Source organism: Zootoca vivipara, chromosome 5 (genome assembly GCF_965207765.1).
Source record: "Zootoca vivipara chromosome 5, rZooViv2.hap1.1, whole genome shotgun sequence".
Lineage (NCBI taxonomy): Eukaryota > Metazoa > Chordata > Lepidosauria > Squamata > Lacertidae > Zootoca > Zootoca vivipara.
The window spans coordinates 41,420,721-41,444,573 of NC_142588.1; the positions used below are offsets into that span (position 1 = coordinate 41,420,721).

General features: G+C 42.2%; 1 protein-coding gene across 2 annotated transcripts in view; it reads right to left on the bottom strand.

Annotated features, from left to right (window-relative positions):
- Positions 1-1,199, bottom strand: part of ZRANB1 (zinc finger RANBP2-type containing 1) — a 37,866-nt gene extending 36,667 nt beyond the window's left edge. For both annotated transcript variants that reach the window (XM_035137549.3, XM_035137547.3), the window contains exon 1: positions 1,057-1,199. The gene's annotated coding sequence lies outside the window, so the exon portion shown is untranslated. The remainder of the gene's footprint in view (positions 1-1,056) is intronic.
- Positions 1,200-23,853: the final 22,654 nt, after the last annotated feature.

Here is a 23,853-nt window from a genome sequence, read left to right on the forward strand (position 1 = left end):
ACACTGTACTAGGTGTTCAAAACCAAGCATTTACTGCATCACATTCCTGTTTCCAAAAACAGAAGTGATGCTCTCCATGCAGACCAAGGGGGCCTGTCGGATAAGTCACACACATTAAGCAAAAACAAGAGTTGCAATATTTTGTAGTCCCCCCCCCCCAAAAAAAAGGCTTCTGGGCACCGAACAATTCAGTACACATTATGCACACATTAATACTTCCAGCGGCATGAAAGCCAACTCCGAATAAACTGCCATAGGTGGCAGAGCCTTATAGTAAACAACCCAATGGCGACAGCAGCAGCATCCCCCCCCCCCCGCCCGCAGGTGCCCGAATGCTCCAAAACCCACCCACCCTTTTTCTGTTTTTCGCGGCGGGGAGGGAAGGGATCCCTACATAGAGCAACAGAAAAGCACTCCGTTGAGGTAACAAGAGGGATCTCCTCCCCCCACACACACACACTATAAACACAGTGGTCAAAGTTTTAGCCCATTTCTCCCCTGTTCTCCCAGCCTGAGCAAAAGGTTGGGGGGGGGAGGCTCAAAAACGAGGGGGGCGGTGAGCAAGGCAACTACTTAGCAACATCGTTAAGTGGTGGTGTTTGGGGGCGAGAAAAAGGGGTAGCTTCAAAGCTTCTTTAGGAGCGAGCGAAAGGCCTTAGGAATCGTTTGCCAACACTAGAGTGGGTGGCCCGGCCAAGAAAGTGACATTGAAGCGGCGCGCGGTGTGGGGGGCTGGCGGGGGGGGAGGTCGCGTAAGCCCCAGGGTACCTCCAGGGGTTTTGTGGGGAGGGAGAAGGGGAAGGGCTGTGAAGCTGAGGGACGGACTTCGCCTCCCTTCTCCGAACTGCAACTATAAACGCCCCCCCCCCAGTGAGAAACTGTCCCCTCGCCCTCATATACACCGGGGGAAAGAGGCGGCTCAGGGTGATGTAATTCCTCACATTAAGTACAAAAGTCCCCCCCCCAAAAAAACACATTAAGAAATGCTATTTATTCTCTCTCTCCCCACCCCACCCCGCCTCGTCGCTTCCCCCACCCCCACCCCCGTCTCCATACCTTCGCTGGGCAGCCTCCTGATCCCGCGACTGTCTCTCCTCAGCGGCTGCCGCCCATGCCCCTCACCCGCATCCCAGCTAGCCAGCCGCCCCTGCTCCGCACCGCTGGTTGCGGCCTCTCGTTCCCGTCTCCCCCCTCCCCCCCTCCCCAGCTCAGGACATGGTTCCTTCCTGGTCTGGGTGGCTAAAAGGACGTCGCTGGTTGGCAGGACGCTACCACCCAGGCGGGGCTGAGGGGGAAGGAAGCCCAGGCAACGAGATCCCGCCACTCTCGAATCTACCCTGGGCTCGCCTAATGGCGGCGGCTGGAGTGGCCCAAAACAAAATAAACCCCCATACGGCAGAGACTGGAAGCTCGCACGTCAGCCCGCCCGGCCTGGGGCCCTGCCGCGTCCCCATTGGCCGGAAAGGCGCCGACAGCCGGCCAATGGGACGGCGTCTCTTTGGAGACGAGCGGGTGATGTCATCCTAGTCTTTGGGGCGCCTCATTGTGAGGATGCTGAGGGGGGGGAAGGGGGAGGGAGTATCTCCTTTCCTATCCGGGAATAAAATAGGTGGGGGGTGGAACGGAGAAACCTTTCCTGTTCACGCGCGGAAAATCCGAGAGGCCCACCTCGACCCTCCACAGCGAATAAGGCAGAGATGGCCGCTTGACGGCTGCAAAGCACCCGCAGGGCACTCTTTCCTCCCCATGAAGCATCGAGAAAGGGGTTCCCTTTTCTCTGCTGCTGCCGCCGCCGCCGCCGCCACCACCACCTTCTCCCGCAGATTGCTTCCCTGTTCTGTGCCTGCAAAGAGAAAAGTCCTCTTGCACCATCCGAAATAAAGGGCTCAACACCCGCAACGCTCAGGCAGCCTGTTGTTCCGCTTTCCACAGTGTTTATTTATTTGTTGCATTTATATCCCAAACTTTTTCTCCGGGGAGCTCAAGGTTTAAGTACGCTTCCGTTTGAGTACTTTCAGTTTAAGTACTCCATGGACCTGTGTGGAACAGATTAATCCACTTTCCATTACTTTCAATGGGAAAGTTCGCTTCGGGTTAAGCACGCTTCAGGTTAAGTACAGACTTCTGGAACCAATTGTGTACTTAAACCGAGGTACCACTGTATTGTATTCAGCCTTGACAGTAGCTCTAAATCAAGGTTGGGGAAATCTGTGCTCCCCCCAAATGTTGAGCTCTAACTTGTATCAAGCCTACACTGTATATGACCCGTGACCAGAGATGATAGGAGATGGAGCCCAAGCACATCTGGAGGGCCGCAGGTTCCTTTACCCTGCATTATTATTAGACAAGATGGTCTTTCTCAGTCCAGCTACCCAAGATTCCTTTTACTGGTGCCCAAACCAAGGATACACACATGCTCCACCACTGAACTATAGCCCAAATGGTGGCTTTTCTTTTTAACAAGTACACTGTGCATCAAATAAAACATTGGACTGACTGTGCCTTTGTTAAGTGTGCTACACAGCAGCCTTCAACAGTTGTGCGAAGAAGACTTGGGCAGTTATAGTTGTTAGCTATGTGATCCTGGGGCACACAGACCCAGTGTCGTTACGTAAGAACAGGCAATGAGTGTGGCGGCATCAACATTTTCTTTGACCTCTTCATCTTATTTGACCTCTTCATCTAATTTTGGGGTTACTGTGAATGTGCTGAATTGGTGTCTGGTTTCAATGATGGTCTGGAGAAGGTCCAACAAACTCAAGAGAAAATAGGGATATTTTGGTCTGGTGATTTGCAGTGATGTAGGTTTTCTGGATAATGTTGAATTATTTTTTTAAAAAAAATCTACCAAAAAATCCTATGCAAATCAGTGTAATTTGCATCAGAATTTTTAAGTTTGTATTGGCACATACTCTGTTAAGAGCTTGCTGGATCAGGTCAATGGCACATCTCATCCAGCACCCTGTTCTCACAGTGGCCAACCTGTGGGAAGCCTGCAAGTGGGAGGGACATGAGGGCAACAGGACTCTGCCCACCTGCAATTTCCAGCAACAGTGGACATGGAACATAGCCACTGGCAGCCTTATCCTCCATTAATTTGTCTAAAACTCTTTTAAAGCCATCCGTGTTGGTGGCCATCACCGCCTCTTGTGGGGGAAGGAATTTCATAGTTTAACTATGCCCAGATAATACAACCACCAGACTTAACATGGACACTGGTACCAGAGCCTGCAATAAACCCGGATGCCAACTTTGCTGCCACATACACACGGACAACACCATTACTGGCCCCAACAACATCCAACATACCATCTCAGGACTATTTAATTGCTCATCTTCTAACATTGTGTATGCCATCCAATGCCAACAGTGCCCTTCAGCTCTCTATATTGGACAAACAGGCCAGACCCTACGCCAAAGGATAAATGAACATAAATCTGACATCAGGAATCACAAGACAGAGAAACCAGTAGGAGAACACTTCAATCTCCCAGGACATTCTATACAAGATCTCAAAGCAGCTGTTTCATTACAGAAAATTTTCAGATACAGACTGGAAAGAGAAGTGGCTGAATTGCAACTCATTAGCAAGCTTAAAACCATGGAGCCACCTGAAATGAACAGAGACATAGGATTCTTATCTCATTATACATGATCAAGGTTTCCTTAGCACCTCAGCCCTTGCTCCCCCCCCACAAGACCAATTGCAGTCATTAACAGTCATTAACAGTCATCAACAGGTTTACCACTCCTATCAGCCCATCACCCATTCCCATCACCCCCACCCCCTGAATATACATAAGGGTCTGGCTACTTTTGTTTCATTGTATCTGATGAAGTGTGCATGCACACGAAAGCTCATACCAAAATAAAAACTTAATTGTTCTTTAAGATGCTACTGAAGGATTTTTTTTTAATTTTATGCCCAGTGTAAAGTAGTAAAAAAACAAATCCAAGAACTAAAAAAAATTAATGTCAAAACCAACAGTGGTTTTCTATGCATCTTACTCAGTTTTTTCTTTTTCTTTTTTTTTGCCATAATACCTTTTCCACAGCTGCCTCTGCAGAGTTGAAAAAAAGTGTGAGGATTTGTCAGAATAGGTTTTTTCAAGGGGAAATGCTTATGAAGCTAACACGAACACGATTTTGTGCTAGTAATTCAATCTCGTATTGAAGGGCACCATCTTGATTCCCTGGATTAGGATTTATGTTAGTCAGTGTTCAATGAGAAAGATTTACTGCCTTGATATTAATCTTGCTACACCTTAATCTTCAGATCATGGAGATGATACTGCAACTCTAATATGCTCTTTTGTCAACACAGACCTAGCCTGAAAGAGGGAACTTCAAGCCAAGAATGTCTGGAGCCAACATCATTATTGCACAGCCGACAGATGACTGTCAAGGAGCTAAAACACCTGATAGATTCCTTTCATAGTAAAGGAAGTGCTTCAGGTAAAGCTTTATTCTATAGAATAGAAGCCCCATGACAGAATGTCACTTTGAGTAGCCTGATGTGACTCTCATCCTCTTCCTACCAAGTATCTAGCACACATGTCAAGGCAAGGACTAACATAATATTGGAGATATACTGTACTTCAGAGGTCCAGACTATGGGAAGCTCGGAAAAATTAATAATTAATAATTTGGATTGTAATTTGGTTGTTTTTTATTTTAGTTTAATTGGATTATGATTATGATTTGATGGATATGTTAATTGACTGTTTTTATTGGAAAAATCAATAAAAATGATTAAAAAAATAAATAAATTAAAGCTGTGGCTATTTCACCTGTGTCTCTGTTAAGAAAACTTTCCTCCTGCTTTTTAATTGTCTCAAATATGGGGCACAAGATGGGAGGAAGCATACAGTTCTCTATCAACCCAGCAGGGATGAGGTTCAAGGCCAGTGGCAAGGAACCTGTGACCCTACAGATATTGTTAGCCGCTCTGGCTGAGGCTGATGGGAGCCTAACAGTCTGGAATGATGGGAATTGTAGTCTAACATCATCTGCAGAGCCACAAGTACTTGCCCCATGCCTTCCCACTAAGCACCAGTAGACAGGTGCCCAATATGCCCCTTGCATGAGATCCTGCTAGTTTAGAATTGGACCAGTGTGTGGCTCCTTTCCTTGCAAAATGCTAATTTCTCTTCTTCAGACGACAGCACATATAAACTTAGTGCAATATTCTGAACATCATCTTTGTGGAAACATTATCCAGAAAGATTCAGTTCCTTCTGAGAAATGTATGGGTCCCACATGCAAGTTTTTAACCACTGACCCATGGGAGCTTCTGAGGCACTATTTTTTTTTGTGTGTGTGTTAAACTTTTAAGCTCTCTCTTCTATACCACTCTTTAATAAAATTCTTGGAGTGGTTTATAGTAAATGAAAACTAAAATGTATTAGCACTGCAATCCTATGCATGTCTACTCAAATGTAATTGAATGATGAATTCAATATGACTCACTCCCTAGTAAGTGGATATAGTATTACAACCTAGAGAAGGCTACAACACAGCTTAATTAGAGAAGTATTTTTTAAAAAATATTATTTTCAACCAAACAAAAGAAAATCATTCTCTGGTGTACTGTCATTAGAGATTCTCCATAAAGCCAAAAAACAAACAAACCACATTATCAGGATCCATATACCTGGGTTCATTCAGGAGGAAAGGTGAGATATATATGGAATAAATTAATAAATATTGCATTCAATATAAAGCGTGTGAATTTTTCTTTCCCAGATTGTGGGTGCAGAGTGTGGAGTTGATTTAGATATCTAGTTCTGGATATGTGCATCACTGTGCTTTGCTACAGCAAATGACAGAAAGCAAAGCAACAAAAAAATGTTAAAAAGTGGGAGAGAGAGAACTGGGGGGGGGATAATTCAGAACAAGCTATGAAAAAATTGGCTCAGAGCAGGGATGTAATGGCACTTGTAATGTGGAATTATTTATGGTAATTATGGATATATAATAGATGGAAAATGGTAAAAGATGCAGCAAAATTAAACTTAAACGTGGAACCCATGGAGCGAGGGAGGGGAGGTCCAAAGGTTCAAAAGAACCTTGTATTTTAATGTCTGAAATTGTTATGTTTTTTATGTATAAAATTATCAAAAATCCAATAAAAATTATTTTAAAAGAAATTTTTGAATCAGAGGTGCACTGAACATGCTTTATTTTATAAAACTAAAAAATCCTGTTAGATTTTGGAACAATACAGGAGGAGGAAAGAGAAGGTACAGAGTGTGGATAATGCTTTTATTATTTTAAATAATAAGATACATGACACATTTCCTTGCAAATTATTAACATGAGTGTCTGTTAAGTGCAGAGAGAGAGAGACAGAGACAGAGACAGAGACAGAGAGAGAGAGAGATGGCTGATTATGTAAAGTGACTAATTGTTTTATTGATAATTTTTAGCCTGAGATGATACAAGGCGAAATAACTGTTAAAACATGCTATGGGAAATATGCTATTCTTCAAAAAGAGATTTTGTAGGTAATAGGAAAAACAGAAGTGGGGGGAGTAAAATGTAAAAGTAATTAGTAATCTGAAGATGGGAACAAGGTGTTATTGAGGAAAAAAACAGTAATAGCAAAGACATAGTGGAGGCACATGTCTCACATGGAAGGCATATTACTTTTCACATCCCCAGATGTAAGTGAAATACAATTGGGGTTGACTGGAGAACCATAACGATGTCATGAAGAAATGAAAAGCCATAAACTACATCTCACACAGGAACAAAATCAGGCCATGGAGGACTACATTCACTGAACAAATGCAGTGGCAACTGGCAAGGCCTCTTATCTACGCAATACTAAAATGACACCTCCAGGACCACCTTGCAACTCAAATACTCACAACCGAATAGCATCGCAAATACTGATATTTACTTTAGACTAAGATTTACATTTTAGAGGATTTAGAATCAGCATCTAAAATTCTACTGCTTGACAGGGTGTTGAGGTCACCTTAGTGTTAATCTTCATCTCTTCAGCTACATATTTATATATAAAATGTTAAATTCTAAAGGCTTGAAGTGCATCATAATTGTGTTATAAAATTAAAAACCAGTTGCATATTAAAATTAAGAACTGAAATAAAAACATAGTAAACATACCTCAGTGAGGCCAGGATGCAAAATGTTACATATAAAGGCCAGCATATGTTGGCTGTTTAAATGGTTTCCCAAGGTATTCCACCATGAATCATAGCATAAGAACACAAATTTTCTCCTTACTATCACAAACCTTTCATTTTGTCCACAAATAACTCATCTCATAGCTACTATATAGAGAATACCATTTGAAAATGGTATTTGTACCATTTGGTGGCCAAGAAAATTAGTTGCGATGGTGCCTCTCCCAGGTTGTTCTGTATTTTCTATGGCAAAAAAACAAAACAAATATATTACGTCTTCAGATGGAATTGCTCCTCTGCTTCCACAGGACCTGAACTTGTGTCCAAGAGAACTGTCTGGCAATTCTGTTGTATGTCTCTCCTTCCTTCTCTGTGTGTTGGGTCAGTCAAACCATTGACTGTGCATAATTGGCCCAGGGCCTTAAATCTCTGTCTTCAGGCATCCTTGAGACATTTCAAAGGCTGGGCACTTGTTGTCAACTCTGTTACTGCATACAGGTAGGTAGCCGTGTTGGTCTGACGCAGTCAAAATAAATAAAAATATTTTTAAAATTGTCCAGTATCACCTTAGAGACCAGTACCTGAATATATATGAAGAAGTGTGCATGCACATGAAAGCTTATACCCAGAACAAACTTAGTTTGTCTCTAAGGTGCTACCGGACAATTTTTTAATTTCTGTTGCTGCATACGGTGCCGCAGTGTCCATGTGTCTGACTGTGTGCAGTGTGCGTGTGTGTAGTTAATAAGGTGGTGTCATTATTGGTGTTTTCCCGTCTCTGTACAATTGTAGAGTTGGAAGGGACCACAATGATCATCTAGTAGTCCAGGCATCCCCAAACTGCGGCCCTCCAGATGTTTTGGCCTACAACTCCCATGATTCCTAGCTAAGAGGACCAGTGGTCAGGGATGATGGGAATTGTAGTCCAAAACATCTGGAGGGCTGAAGTCTGGGGATGTCTGTAGTAGTCCAACCTCTGCAATGTAGGAATCTTTCTGCTGAACGTGGGGCTCGAACCCACCACCCTGAGATTAAGCGTCCCATGCTCTACCAACTCAGCTATCCCAGCTACACATGGACAAACTTATGCATGAAATGTGGAAGCATTGTTGGCATGATGCTCCATGAGTGGTGGAAGTTGGGGCGTTCCCACAGATGCTGGGGAGATGGCTGTCAGGTTGCTTTGCATTATATTGTTTAAAGAGATATTGCTTTGCTCTTGACTTCGCTTTTGAGAGAGTGCACATCATCCAAGATGCAAACAAAGTCTCTAGAGGGGAAGTATTCTGGGCCGTCTTAAGCATGTTGGGCGCCCGGGCGCCGTGGTGCGGAGATCGCTCCGGCGTCCCCACCCCGCCCTGTTTCTTGCCGCAGCTGGTGGGCAGGCACGGCGCAGCGCCCTCCTGGCAGCCCGGTGCCCCGCGCCACCCAGCCTTCCCCTAGAGCCGGCCCTGGAAGTATTACATACAGCAGCAAAGTCAACCGGTCATCTCAGCTATGTATACCCTGGTATAGGGGTTATCTACTGCTCCCAGTGTGCTGTAGTTGCCTATAGCGTTAGTTGGGACTATTGTGGTTCGTTGTGGCTGTGTAGGTAAAATGCTACCACGTTAGTGACAAACACCAGGGTTAGTAATAAAGTTACCATATGAAAGTGGCCAGAAATAATCCTGCAATATTTGCTACTCATTCTAAATTGTCTGTGTCAACAACCAGGCAACAACAAATTGATCATTAAAGCCATTCATAACAATATGATCCATGTATCTCCAGAACCTGTGCAAAGCACCATTCATTACGAAGGAGGCTCACAATAATATGTAAGAGTTAGATTGGAACACTGATTAATGTATCAGTGAGCCAGACACTTGTCAATGCACCCCCACACAAATGCTCTCTATGAGAGTAGAACACTCGTCCTATTTACCAAGTACAGTATTTTCATAGCAAACCGAATCACTGTTGCCTAATCAGATTACTGGATAAGTCAAGGAAAGCGGGAGCATGCTCATCATGTTGGACATATAATCCACTGACGCAGCTTTTAGGCATTCATTCCAGCTTTTGCTTAATAGATTATTAAGTAGTCTTCAGTTGGAGTGTATCTTTTTTTATATATACGGTATGTCATGCTGGTAAATGCAGTTGCAAATAAATACAAATGTCGGACAAAGAAGACACAGTAGCTCATCAAGGCTGATGGCAGGGATAGTTAGTAGAAGCAGCAGCAGCAGCGGCCATACACATTTTGAGCACAGTTCACAGATAATGTTATAATGCAATCTTATACATGTTTCCACAAGCCCCAGAGAATTCAGTGGGACCTACTCCATACAGTCCAGTTGGGGGGGGCAGGAAAGCGGGACATCCGCATGCTCTTTCTCCTGTCTCCCTTCTCCCACTGTCCCCCACCTGATCCAAGTGCTCAGGAGACTGAGAGGAGATATGATAGTCATGTTCAAATATCTGAAGGGCTGTCACATGGAGGAGGGAGCAAATTTGTTCCCCCTTTCTCCAGGGACTAGGACCTGAAGCAATGGCTTCAGGTTACAAGAAAGGAGATTCCAACGAAACATCTGGAAGAACTTTCTGACAGTAAGAGCTGTCCGACAGTGGAACAGACTCCTACAAGAGGCAGCGGACTCTCCTTCCTTGGAGGTTTTGAAGCAGAGGTTGGATGGCCATCTGTCATGGTTGATTTAGCCGAGATTCCTGCGTTGCAAGGGGTTGTGCTAGGTGACTCTTGGGATCCCTTCCAATTCTACAATTCTGCGGTTCTATGAATATAAGTATGCTGCTGGTCAAATTAATCCTAAACATGTTTACAGTACTTGAATTAGCTATTTTTACTGGAAATTCTTTTTTAAAAAAGTTTGAGCGAAAGCGGAATAAAAGTGGGATATAAAATGTAATGAAAGGGAAAGAAAGGAAGGGAAGCTGCCAAGTAGCCATGCTTAATATCAACTTGAGACTGGAAGGAGATAAAAAGAACAAGGATGTCTCATTAGTTTTCTGCATTATTTGGCATTTTGGGGTCTCAGCTGCTCTTCTTTCCCCTGCAGGGTCTTCCTTCTTTCTTGATTAATTTTGTCATGCTTTTTACACATCACAAGCCAGAGCCCAATAGCATCTGGAGCTCATCTTTTTGAAAAGGAGGGTTTGTCCTGCACATCACAAATGCACACACGACTTTTGTGATCAGCAGTTTAAGGATGGGCTGTTTCCACCTTTTCCTCTGTTAACAGATGTCAAAAAATTGTTAAAGGCCATGTTTTCACTAAAAATGAAGGTGCTTCTTTTGAATTCAGAACTGCCATTGTGTAATTACAACAACGTAAACCACATGCAGTGGTTTCAGGTGTACAACCAGTTGGCATGGTAAAACCAGTTGGCATGGTAACAACCAGCAAGCTTAAAAGAGTGTATTTAAGGCACTGTTTACTTGTTGGGATACAACAGACTCTTCATTTTTTTCAGAGACTGTTATATTCATTCTCAAGAACTTAAAGCTGTCTCTAAGTAGGGATGAGGGGGGAATTGTTGTGTGTGTGGATTGTCTTGCAGATGACTTCTTTTTCAAGAGCCCCTCCAGACTGGTGTTTTGTTGTATGTGGGTGTTCTGCAACATGTCATTAACATACTAATAGTGCATTAGTGGTAGATTTCTACTGGGCTATCCATGCACCATTCCACTTTATTAGTTGTTCTGAGATGCTTTCCCCAATGTTACCTCGCTATTTCTGTTGGTAGGGACACTCTTGCACTATAGTGCAATAAAAGGAGGTCAAACCTTCTCCAGCCTCCTCTAGCATACATGCAAGTTTTCATGGGGCAAAGTGAATTGTGAAGGTTCTGAAAAACAACAAGGAATGATGGGGTGAGCAGAATCCCTACCCTCCACCCAGTATTCCCACTCTTCTCTGTTCGCTCCTGGAGCTACATTTCAGCTGCTGCCAGAATTTAAACACACGTTTGCATCACTTTGCACCCGAGATCCTGTGGCTATTGTATGTAGAATAATGCCCCACACTGATGAGAATATGCCATTTTATTTAATGCGATCACTCATAACCTGATGAGGATAATTTATCACGCTGGGCTGTATTTTGCTTTATTTATAGCCTCAGAACCCTCCCCCCCAGCTCATTGCGCATTTATTATATATTTGTTGGTCACATCTATATTCTGCCCAGAGATTGCGAGATAGTGACTTGCCCAAGGTAACCCAGTGAGATCCTGACTCTGGGTGAAAGCAGATACTGTAGGCATGTAGAGGATTTAATAAACCATAGGATGAAGAGAAGGGGTGATGCATGCAATTGTACATTGAGGAAGAAACTAAGGCTAGTTACTTCCACTGAAAACTGAGAATGGACACCGGGGGGGCTCTGTGTGTAAGCCATAGTGATAAATATTTTCAATAAAAAGGAAAATTTTAGTTTTGCTGCAAGGTTTACTTAATTAGTTAAAAAGCTTCTCAAACACCTTTTTCATCTTCAGACATACCAGGGTGGTAGAAAAAACATTTAAAAACAACACCACCACCACCAAATTAATTAAGGATAAAACAGCATCACTACCATAAAAAATATAGTGCAGTGAAGACAGCAAGCGGAACAGATGTTATTATGTTGTCTGCACTAAGTGATGTCACCCTGGCCACAATTGAATATGTTTGTGTTTTGTCATGTAAGCTTGCCCCTCAAATCCTCAATATTCTTTGCAACTAGCTAGGGCTATCAGAAAGTATTTGCCAGCAGTTTCTCTCTTGTGGGGGAAAAAAGCCTTAATAATGGTAGGGAGCTGTATTTAATCCCTTCAGAGAATCGCTTGCTGTACACAAACAGAATATTTATGGGCTAACATTGCCTTGCTGATCTTTATAAAAAAAAGAACAAAGGAGAGGGACAACCTTCCCACACCAGTAAACACAGAAACTGAACTGTAATGGAGTAAAGTTAAAAAGGTAAAGGTACCCCTGACCATTAGGTCCAGTCGCAGATGACTCTGGGGTTGTGGCGCTCATCTCGCATTACTGGCCGAGGGAGCCGGAGTACAGCTTCCAGGTCATGTGGCCAGCATGACTAAGCCGCTTCTGGTGAACCAGAGCAGCACACGGAAACGCAATTTACCTTCCCATCGGTGCGGTACCTATTTATCTACTGGGACCAAGCAACGGGAGCTCACCCCGTCGCGGGGATTCGAACTGCCCTAGGCTCTGTGGTTTAAGTAGTTCCCCCCAATGATTATATTTGTTAAGATGATTCAAAGACACTTTACTGGTGCATATCAGCAGGCCAAAGAAAGGCATCAGAGTGAAGGAATGCAAGATGAGGTGAAGAAAATGCAATGGAGCACTTGGCAAAAACTGTTCCCTAGTTATAGTAAGTCTGGCCAGGACACCTCTACAGGGGTTAGGCAATGCAGTTCCCCTGCCTGTTCTTCTCTGTGTCCACCCCAAATCTGCTCCAAAGGGTTGAAGGAAACCCCCACACCCCATATATTTCAGGGGCACACAGGGGTAGGAGGGGGGGGAGTTCCACTGAATATTTGACTTAGCACAAATGTGGAAACAAGCCATTACCTTGTTAGTCACGTCGCAAATAAATACAAAGAGTGCAAATCTGGCCAACTGCTTATCCTACCCACAATATGTTTACCCTTTAAAAATGGTAAAGCATGAATTATGTTCAGTCAAATAATTTGCTATTAAGTGCATGTTGCTAGAGACACCGGTGTGTGAATGCTTACTTTCTATTCTAAAAGTTTATACCTCTGGTATATAAAAATTGTGGCTTTGAAATGTCAAGTGGCATTATAGAGAAGGTTAGCTTCTTGCCACAAGTATCCTAGGACACACGTCGGAAACTGTTCAAGGTGGTTGTAAGGTCATGCCTATAAATAAACAATTCAAGCTCCAATACAAATATCCAACAGCTTTCTGGGAATATAGCTAGCACTAAATCCTAGCACTGTTTAAAACTGGGAAGCAAGATGGTCAGTGGTTTTAAGCAACAGGCAACAGGCACAGACTAAATTAGTTGAAGATAGGTCCTATTGAAATCAGTGGGACCTTGTCATTTAAGATATTTTGTTAAAGGCATTCCAAGATGCAGGCAAATTAAAGCTCTTATAGGCCACAGGAGCCCTTTAAAGGTAATACTGATATGGTATAGTATTATCCCCCACATCCACACCATACATTTAAAGAACATGGCTTTCCCCAAAGAATCTTGGGAATTATAGTTTACCACAGACATGGCTAGAATTCACTGTTCACTCAAACTATGGTTCCTAAGATTAATTTGGGGAAGTCATGTGCTTTAAATGTATGGTGAGGGGTTTTTTTTGTTTGTTTCTTTGTTTTACTGTACACCTGCAGGCTGTCATTTTATCTGATTGCATGTAAGCCACCCTGGTAGGTTTTTTTGGCTGAAATGTGGCGCATGCATGCATGCATGCATGCAATAAATAAATAAATAAATAAATAAATATCCTAATTAATAAGAAACTGTACACCATTTAAAAGGGCAGGAATTCCAATAGAACTTTGTATGCTTGTTAAATGGCTGATATATTGAGCGAAATAAGGTGGTGGTGGTGGTTGTTGTTGTTGTTGTGCTTATTTATATATCCTGCCTTTCCCCCTGGAAGGGACAAAACTTTGTATTGGCAAAATCCTTGATACTTGTGGATGTTTGTGTGCTTTTTAAAATTATATTCCTGCAGTATGGGGATACATGACAACAAAAATGGGTTTTACAAATTCTGATAGTTGCTGAGAGAGTTATACTTCAAGCCTGGAAGGATATATACCAACTACCTTTTATGCATGGTCTGAAGCCTTTAATGTCCATGAAACATTTGAACATACTTTTTATAAGCACCAACTTCACTTGGATACTAGTTTGGACATTTGGATGGCATATACAGCGATCTACATGTGTAAACTAAGATGGATGTGTGGGTACTTATTGTATTCTTAATATAAGCTCGTAGTTGTTGTTGGGTTTTTTGTGCTTTTTTCTTTAACAAATTTGCATAAAACTTTTTTTTTAAAAAAAAATGATTGGCTGCAGCTGCTCCTCTGCCTATAACAACCAGTTACCATTTGGAAGGGGTCATATTGGTTCCCATGGCCTGTAATTACCCCAGTTGCACACTGTATGGCTCTGCAGGAGAAGGGCAGGCTGGGCTTTTTAAAAAGGTCAATTGGTAGGCCTAGCCTTAAAGGTTGCAATAGGAAAAAGAGGAAATCCAACAGTTAAAATCCCCTGAATTGCCTTTCCTTTTTTCCTGAAAGCTCTCTTGCACCTTTAAAAGCTATCAGACACAAAATGCAGTCACTGTGCACACCAGAGAAATTTCGTCTCCCTTTTCTTGCCTCTCAAGCTTTTTCTACTTAAGTCCTGTGATTTCGCCTTCTTGCCTACTTTCACACCTAACTTCCAGATTTAGGCCTGGTTTGTGAGTACCCATGCCTCTCTCATCTCCACCCCTCTTCTCTCCTTCACACATCCAGTAATTGTGATTTTCCAGCCAACTCTCTCTGCCCTTCCTTACTCTCACTCAACATTGCATTCCACCCCTTTCCCCTTTAATCATCTTCCTCCTTCAACATGTTTGTACTGAGCATGTGTAGGGAACAATCTTATGAAATCACATTGACTGACATTTGATTCAAAAGGCATTTTTGTAGTCAAACTTCAAACATGTTACATAGCTCATGACACATACTAAACGTTTCCCTTGTCCTAACACAACAATTTTCCCCAAAGATATTGTACAATCATCCCCATAATAAACCATCCCAGCAAAGTCTATGGAAGGAAAATGCAATGTGCCAGCTTCCCGAAGTCTCACATCAGTGGCAAACTTTTGGCTCCCAAATTTCAGTTGTGCCCTGTGCAACGTTACAATTTGGCACACGCCCCACCTCTCATGCTCCGTTCTACAGCACTGTTGTATCGCCCCACCCTAAAACCACCTCTGTTCTCATCACACATTTAACTCATTCCAAATAAGCCATTTCTTATCCTATATTCTGCCAAGTTTCAAATCAATCCATTCAACCATTTTCTAACAACAGTGGAATTCAGCTGACTCACCCTTAACACAGACCCATAACTGTGGCCCTATAATAATTAACATTGCCACAGCTAGTGTTCTGATGGTAGGATCTTAGGCCTTATTTCCAGAAATTATGTGGTGTTCAGCAGGTCTTTTTTTCAGCTGGAACTCGCCAAAACTCAGTTTTGGCACCACTCAGGTGGACGCTACTGCCATTATAAGAGACAAGGAATGCGTTCAGGGTGAGTTCCTGCACCTCTTTTTCTAGAAAAGTAGAACTGGTTTTAAGGTCTGCTTCACACAAAAACAACCTCCTGCATTTCCAACTGCACCATATCTTCTGTCACGTTTAAAGGACAATTGTGTGTCTGAAAACAGATGGAAAATATAATCCCTTGAGATCTACTATAAACTAAAGACAGACGAGTCTATGTATTTTAATACATGTAAATACCATAGATTTTTTTCTCTTTTTTAAATAAAAAAGTAGGTGGAGCAGCAATTGAAATGGGGGGGGGGGTTCCCCAAAGTTGCTATAAGCCAGGTATGAAGCAGTCCTAAGTGCTTTGGGGTAGCAATAAAATAGTAAATGACCCCTGACTGTTAAGTCCAGCCGCGGACGACTCTGGGTTGCATGCTCATCTCGCTCTATAGGCCAAGGGAGCCGGCGTTTGTCTGCAGACACCTTCCGGGTCATGTGGCCAGCACGACTAAGCCGCTTCTGGATAACCAGAGCAGCGCACGGAAACGCCGTTTACCTTTCTGCCGGAGCCGTACCTATTTATCTACTTGCACTTTGATGTGCTTTTGAACTGCTAGGTGGGCAGGAGCTGGGACTGAGCAACGGGAGCTCACCCCGTCGCGGGGATTCGAACCGCTGACCTTCTGATTGGCAAGCCCTAGTTCACAGAGATACAGTGAGATTCCTGCTTCCTACTGCAGTTGAGAGAGAAGGACCAGCAAATGTAGGTTGCAGAGCAGGAAGTTTTAGTGCTGCTGCTGCACACTGCCTCAGTGTCAGAGATTTTAAAACAACAGGTATAATATCTGAATATGGGGTATTGGGGCAGGTCCAGGCAAGCAACCTATATTTACAAGGACATTTAGATGTTGCCCAGCCCCAGTGTCCAACAATCAAAAGAATACAACTGGATTTTTTTTTAAAAAAAAGCTTGCAAGGATTCTCATTTTTAGATGCAGCTATCTTAGATGACTGCCTTTCCTTTATAGACATTGACATACTCACATCCCTTGTAATGCTAATACCAGCATCTTTGAATTTAATGTTACACACTTGAATGCAGCTGACGATGAGTAGGCAGAGAAGATTACGCAGTTATTAGTCACATTACCTGTCAAAGCCGGCAATATGAGCCTCTGGGGATACATCATACACTTTAAAGATGCAATGTACTTGGAATTTAAGCATATGTGCTTAAAAATGAGCCCTATTTAAATCAATAGGCCTCATAAGCAAGCGTGTGTAAAGATGGACTGTAAATGTTACTGTGCGTATAAAATTGGTTACTTTCACATTCCCATGCACTGACTACATTTTATAAGTACCAAATTGTGCATTGGTCTAATTAGGCAGCAAGGTGCGACTGTGGCAGAATTTTCAAGTATCAAATGGAAAGAATAATGTGCCGCTATTCTACCCAAAGCAGTAACATACAATTATGTTTAATATTAATCCTCCAAGACTGGAGGATTCAGCTATGCACTGAACCAGCTCTTTATTGCATTTTAGGGGAGAGGTTTCTCAAGAATCAGAGTATACAATCCAATGCATTATAACTTTGAAATAAGAGCCACTGTGTTCAATGCGACTCTACCCCGTGACGCAGAGGTGGGGGACCTGTGGCTCTGCATATGTTGTTGGACTCTTTCAGTTCCAGCCAGCTCGAGTTGCAATCCAGTAGCAACAATTATTCTAACTTCAAAGTATGTGTTTACAGATGCCAAAGCTCATGTCTGCATGGCACAAGACTATAATATTTTATACTGTCACCTAATATTTCATAGCAAAATAAAAAAATTCCTTCAGTAGCACCTTAAAGACCAACTAAGTTTATATATATATATGTTGGATGTTGTTGGGGCCAGTAATGATGTTGTCCGGGTGTATGTGGCAGCAAAGTTGGCATCTGGGTTTATTGCAGGCTCTGGTACCAGTGTCCATGTTAAGTCTGGTGGTTGTATTATTGTGGGTGAGGAGTTGTTTAAGATTGGGTGGCTGTCTGTAGGCAATGAAAGGTACCACATACACCCGGACAACATCATTACTGGCCCCAACAACATCCAACATACCATCTCAGGACTATTTAATTGCTCATCTTCTAACATTGTGTATGCCATCAAATGCCAACAGTGCCCTTCAGCTCTCTATATTGGACAAACAGGCCAAACCCTACGCCAAAGGATAAATGGACATAAATCTGACATCAGGAACCATAAGACTGAAAAACCAGTAGGAGAACACTTCAATCTCCCAGGACATTCTATACAAGATCTCAAAGCAGCTGTTTTATTACAGAGAAATTTCAGGAACAGACTGGAAAGAGAAGTTGCTGAATTGGAAATCATTACCAAGCTTAAAACCATGGAACCACCTGGGATGAATAAAGACATCGGATTCTTATCTCATTATGCATGATCAAGCTTTCTTTAGCACCTCAGCCCTTGCCTTTCCCCCCAGGACTAATTGCAGCCATCAGCAGCCGTTAACAGCCATCTACAGGTTTACCACTCCCATCAGCCCATCACCCATTCCCACCCACCCCCTCCACCCTCTGTATATATATAGGGTCTGACACTTCTGTTTCTAGTGTATCTGAAGAAGTATGCATGCACACGAAAGCTCATACCAAAATATAAACTTAGTTGGTCTTTAAGGTGCTACTGAATGAATTTTTTTATTTTGCTTCGACTCAGACCAACACGGCTACCTACCTGTAACCAATATTTCATACTTTGTCAAACCCTCATGCCAATCTAACAGAGAAACAGAAAGGAAGGAAGAAAAGCAAATGATATTTGCTACAAACTGAATCCATCCAAAACATATACTGCACACAAAATATAGGTATTGTGGCCATTAGTGAGTACATACTGCTAGATCATTGTTTATTGAATGGTACTGAAAGGCAAAATGCCAGAGAGAAAGGGAAGCATAGGCATGAGTGCACTCACACCCTTTAAACAAATCACTGTTAAGAGAACTAGCCCCTGCACATCACAAACTGCTTAGGTCATCCCTATGACCCTGGTTAACCTCTGAGCGAGAAGACAGCCAACCCGGCATGTGATGTACAACTTCAGATCATTTAACAGGAACGGATAGAGAGATGCCATGGATAGTTTGTGTTACTGGGTTCAGGCTTAAACATAAGGTACTTAAAAAAGAGATAAAAACTTTAAAAACAACAACACTACTGGTGAACTCAGTGAGGCAAAACTCAAAAATAAAAAACCTGCCAACATACTTTGAAGTCTCCATTTCATTGTGGACCCCTCAGCCCCATCCCACTCATTAAATAAGCACTCAGATGTTTCCCTGCGATTAATTTCTTGTTTGTTTGCTTAATCTATTACAATTTGTTAATAGTCATATTTCCCAAGATAAATAAGCCAAGTGTCCAGGCCGGCAGAGGTGGTAAAAACAGAGTCCTGTAACTTGGACTAGATTATTCCCGTTCTTGAAGTGTGGTAAACAGCAGATTGAATTTCAGCTGAAGTTGAAAGAGGAAACAAATACCGTCAAGTGTGGAGACTGTATTTGATTAGACTTTCACCTCTCAGGGGGTAGGGGAAGTCTCAGTCAATCACTTCAATGGGCATCAGAATGGCAATACTCCACCACCTGTTTCCAAAGATAGAGGTGTTTGTAAGGTCACACTAGGTCTGGAATCATTCCCTGGTTCTTCTCTGGGAATTTCAGATGCGCTACTCCCACTCCCACATATGCCTAACGTGCAGAAGGGAAAGAAACACCATATGCACTGGCTGGCCCAGCTGATGCCATGCATTCAGTGGGGTATCAGAAAGGGGTTGTAGCTGCTTTAAGCATGTAAGCACCTCTTTCAGACACTCCAATGCATGTGTGGATGAGGCTAGGATTGCAATCACATGGTGGGTGGGACTAGCAGGATTAGTTAATTAATTTCAATGGGTCTACTTTGAGTAAAACTTAGTTTGCTGCCACTCTTAGTACAGTACTGACTTTTCTCAGGTTCAGCTGTTTCCAATCTTAAACTCAGTTTGTCATTTTTAAAGATCAGCATTCTAGTGCATTATTTTTTAAATGCACACATACATTTTTTGTCTATAATTTTACCTCAAAATTGCATTCTTGCAAACAACTTTCCTTAATGCAATACATGCATACAATGTATGCAATGCATACAATTTGTGTACGTTTCTTTGACTAATATAGGCATTTTTACACACACTTCCTCCTCCCCCCCCCCAAATATTCTTGTGCACTTTTAAATTGAATAACTACCTTGCAAAATTCACAGCAGTGCTGTGTTTCAGACAGTGTATAGTTTTGGGAAGTGAAAATAATAATAAAAAATCAACATTAAAATGCAAGCTAAGCAGGACTCCCCCCCCATCTCTGCTTCACGTGGTCAACTATATTGAGGTTGTTTGGGGAGCATAGGAGTGTATGTGAAACACTCAACAAACCACTAAACACAAACAACCCACTATGTTCTCCGCTTATTTGACACAGGAAATAAACTTAACAACATTTAATAAAATTTAATAATTAAATTGTACTTACTATGTATCACCATGCCTTGCTGGGACAGATGTATTTCTTACTGAGCAAATCAAAAGGCTACTTACTACCTGCACATATCCCCTGACAGCAGGGGCTAGAAACCTTTTGGAAAAGTAAATCTGAATATTCAGAGAGGAGGTCTGGGGTATTTCTGTGGGAGCCAAGCCTCCACAATACCCCTCAAGGCCTCACCCCAATTATATGTTTGGTTCTCAGTGTGAGGTCCAAACTACACAGAAATGCATCAGATGCTAGGTTTTTTTTTTAAATGCAAATCATCTCAGCTGGAGAAGGGTGGTAATTAACAGGATCAGAGCAGATGAGGGTGGGTGGGTTTAATGCTTTCCTCACCTGCTGTGGTCCTGGGAAAAATCCCTCTTCTGAAGCTGGTATTTGCTTTATGGGAAAACCCCCAAATGGATGGTAGAAGAGGAGAAAAGGGTTAAATTCCCCCTCTCTCCTTGCTGTCAACACCCCCCCTCCCGCTGATGCAATTTGCACTTAATATGCCTGTAGTTTGATGCTCAGTGAGTCACCAAATGAGGACAACTTTTCTGGTAGAAAATGGGCCCCCTCTGAATACAAAGGTGGAAACTTGTGGTTCAGAATTGCATTCAAGCATGAGCAGGGTCCCTGTGCATAAGCAGAATTGGACACAAACCCAAACACAAGAGGATGAATCTGGTGATCTATTCAGGGCAGCCAGTCACTACATTGTTGCTTTAACGGGACACACATGCTTTTCCATTTATTGAGTTAAGCAATAAACCTGTTTGGTTCCTTCTCATGCCATTAAATTTGGTTCTAAATGCACTTTTCAAAGCAGAAGCTGGAATAGACTGGAGGCAGTCTCTTTTGTGGCTGTCTAAAAATAGGGCAGAATAATAATAAAAAAATCATCCCTGAAAAGAAGTTTGATAGAATGTAAAGGATGAGCAAAATTCTATCTTGTTTCATCTGCTAGATTTAGGGTCAAAATACACATTATGGAGATACAGTAAGGATCTCTTTCTTTTTAAAATCGAAATAATACAGTTGCAGGGACGTTCAATTTGTTCAGAGCAGTTGTGCTTTAACTCTTCATACTTTTTTTGTACTCAAAACTGTTTCCCCAGCTATCAGGAAAGTTGGGTGCAGTGACAAAGAAAGAAGGTTTCCCCACTGAACCTCCATAAATATTGGCAACATACAATAGTCACTTTTCAATAATATGATTTTTGAAATTTTAAAAGATAGGCTATCAGTCACATATTGCCCATATAACTGGGCACGTTCTGAGCAAGTGCACTGATACGAGAAACTGCAGGAGCCTTAGCATGACACCTTATAATATATAGATGGTGTTAAATATATCTCATAGAAGTACCACAGAATCATAGAGCTGGAAGGGACCATGAGGGTCATCTAGTCCAACCCCCTGCAATGCAGGCATCTTTTGCCCAAAGTGGGGCTTGAACTCACAATGCTGATATTAAGAGTTTTATGCTCTACCAACTGAACCAATGCTATATATCTGTTTAAAACAGGGCTGGGAAAAATGCAATTACTGTATGCTACAATGATTGATTGAAATGATTAACATGAAACTTAGATTGGAATGGTGTCCTGTGAAAGAATGGACTTTGGTGCTTTATTATGCAGCAAACTAAAGTCTCATTCACTCATTCAATTGGTTACAGTTGTTGTCTTCTTACTACTACTGAGCAAGCCCGTTTCCCAGTGTGTTCATCTTTATAGAAGAGAAACAGTCTTTTCAATGGCATAATGAATTTAAAATGACTTGCTCCCACCAGGTTCCCATCTCAGAGTGCTCCTTTATCTATGTCTGAAGCAGGAATTTCATGTTCTGGTGATTGCCAGTTGCATCCCTGATCATTTGGTAAAATTTATTTTCAAATCAGCAGTTCCAACAGAATTTGGACTATATTTAAGACACATGCCTGACATTTCTGTCCAGCCCATGGCTACTTGTTATAAACCTGATAATCACAGGTGTCTGATGTACTGTGCTTAAAAAGAAGTGTTTAGCCTTCAGTTTTAGAAATAGAGTTAAAAGAGGTTCAGAAACAAAAGATTGTCATACAAATGACAGGTAAACAATGGCAACCATGTATAATTGGATGAAATAAATACAAGCCACTCATTAAACCATATGTTTGAGAAAATTATCATGTTGCCCTCATGCCGTCACTCTTTCTATGCGGCAAACGTGATGCGGTTGAGGATTTCCTAAACAGAGAAAAACATATGGCTGTATCACTAAATAAAAGGTAAACGTAAAGGACCCCTGACCATTAGGTCCAGTCGTGACCGACTCTGGGGTTGTGGCGCTCATCTGGCCTTATTGGCCAAGGGAGCCAGCGTACAGCTTACAGGTCATGTGGCCAGCATGTCAAAGCCGTTTGGCGAACCAGAGCAGCACACGGAAACACTGTTTACCTTCCCGCTGGAGCGGTACCTATTTACTTGCACTTTGATGTGCTTTCGAACTGCTAGGTTGGCAGGAACTGGGACCAAGCAACGGGAGCTCACCCCGCTGTGGGGATTCAAACCACCGACCTTCTGATCAATAACTACATTAAGTCAAATGCAGTAGTCTTGGATGATGCTTTTGATTCTTAATTAAATCTGATTCTGACCTTCACAAATTTTAATCAAAACCATAACTTGTTGTAGCATTCCATGGAAGTGCTGAGTAAAACTAGTTTGACTGGAATTCCCTTTCCCCTGTAATTCAAATACTGACATTCATATTACAAAACACGATTGTTGCAAGGTAAAATTCCTAAAATCAGGCTTTTATCTTGTTGGAAAATGAGATTCACAAAATGTTCTTCATGCATTTATCACTGTCTTGATACATTCTACATATTGCAGTAGAATTTGTTGCTGTGTTTATATACTGCCTGTAATCATGATCCAAAATAAATCTTGTAAACACAGTATCTTACTTGTTCTCAGAAGTACTGGGCAATGTACACTCATCAACCTGAGGCTGTCTCTAACCCTTTGTTTAGACTATGGAATTCAATTGCCAAGTACTAAATCTGTAGCCTGGCATGTATCCCAGTTAAGCACACATTATGTCATTAAGAGGGACAATTACATGGATTCTACCGTAATTTTTAAAAGCATTCTTTTCTGTAGGAACAGAAGTGAGGGGTGCATACAGGGACAAGGAACACTGTGTTCAATAGGCTGGAACAGTCACCAGGGTAGAGGTACCAGTGTCAAAACAAAGGAGCTTTGATATATAAGACTGAAAATAATTTAATCATGGTATTGCCACTAAGTCAGCGGTCATCATTCTTTTTGGGCCTGGGGACACATTTGAAAATAAAATAAAAACTGCTGAGAGCACTACAAAATACCCATTTCACATAATGAGTGGCAATACTTCTTAGAACCTCACCCCAAATACCCCCAACAAACAAAATCCTTAAAAAAGATCCATTTTTTAAAAGGGAGTAGGAGAGGGTGCTGGCAAGCGCCAAGAAGGGTTTCTGAGGGAGGCATGGTGCCCATGAGCACTACTGGGGACTCTGGCACCTATCATTTTGAGGACTGGGCATTACAAAAATGATCCTAGGGCTGCAATCCTATGCACACTTAATTACATTTCAACCATATCTATATTTCATGGAGGTCAAGGCAGTACGTATATGTGATTGCCCTTTTTTTTAATCATTCTGCACAACACCCTTGTGAAATAGCCTAAACTGCCTGCAAGTGACTTGATCTTCACCGCCAAGTGAGGATAGACACTTGCATCTCCTCAAGCTGTTCCAAGAAGATTCTGTTCCAAGAAGATTGAGGGGGCTTCTTGAGTGAGGCCAGAACTGAGGG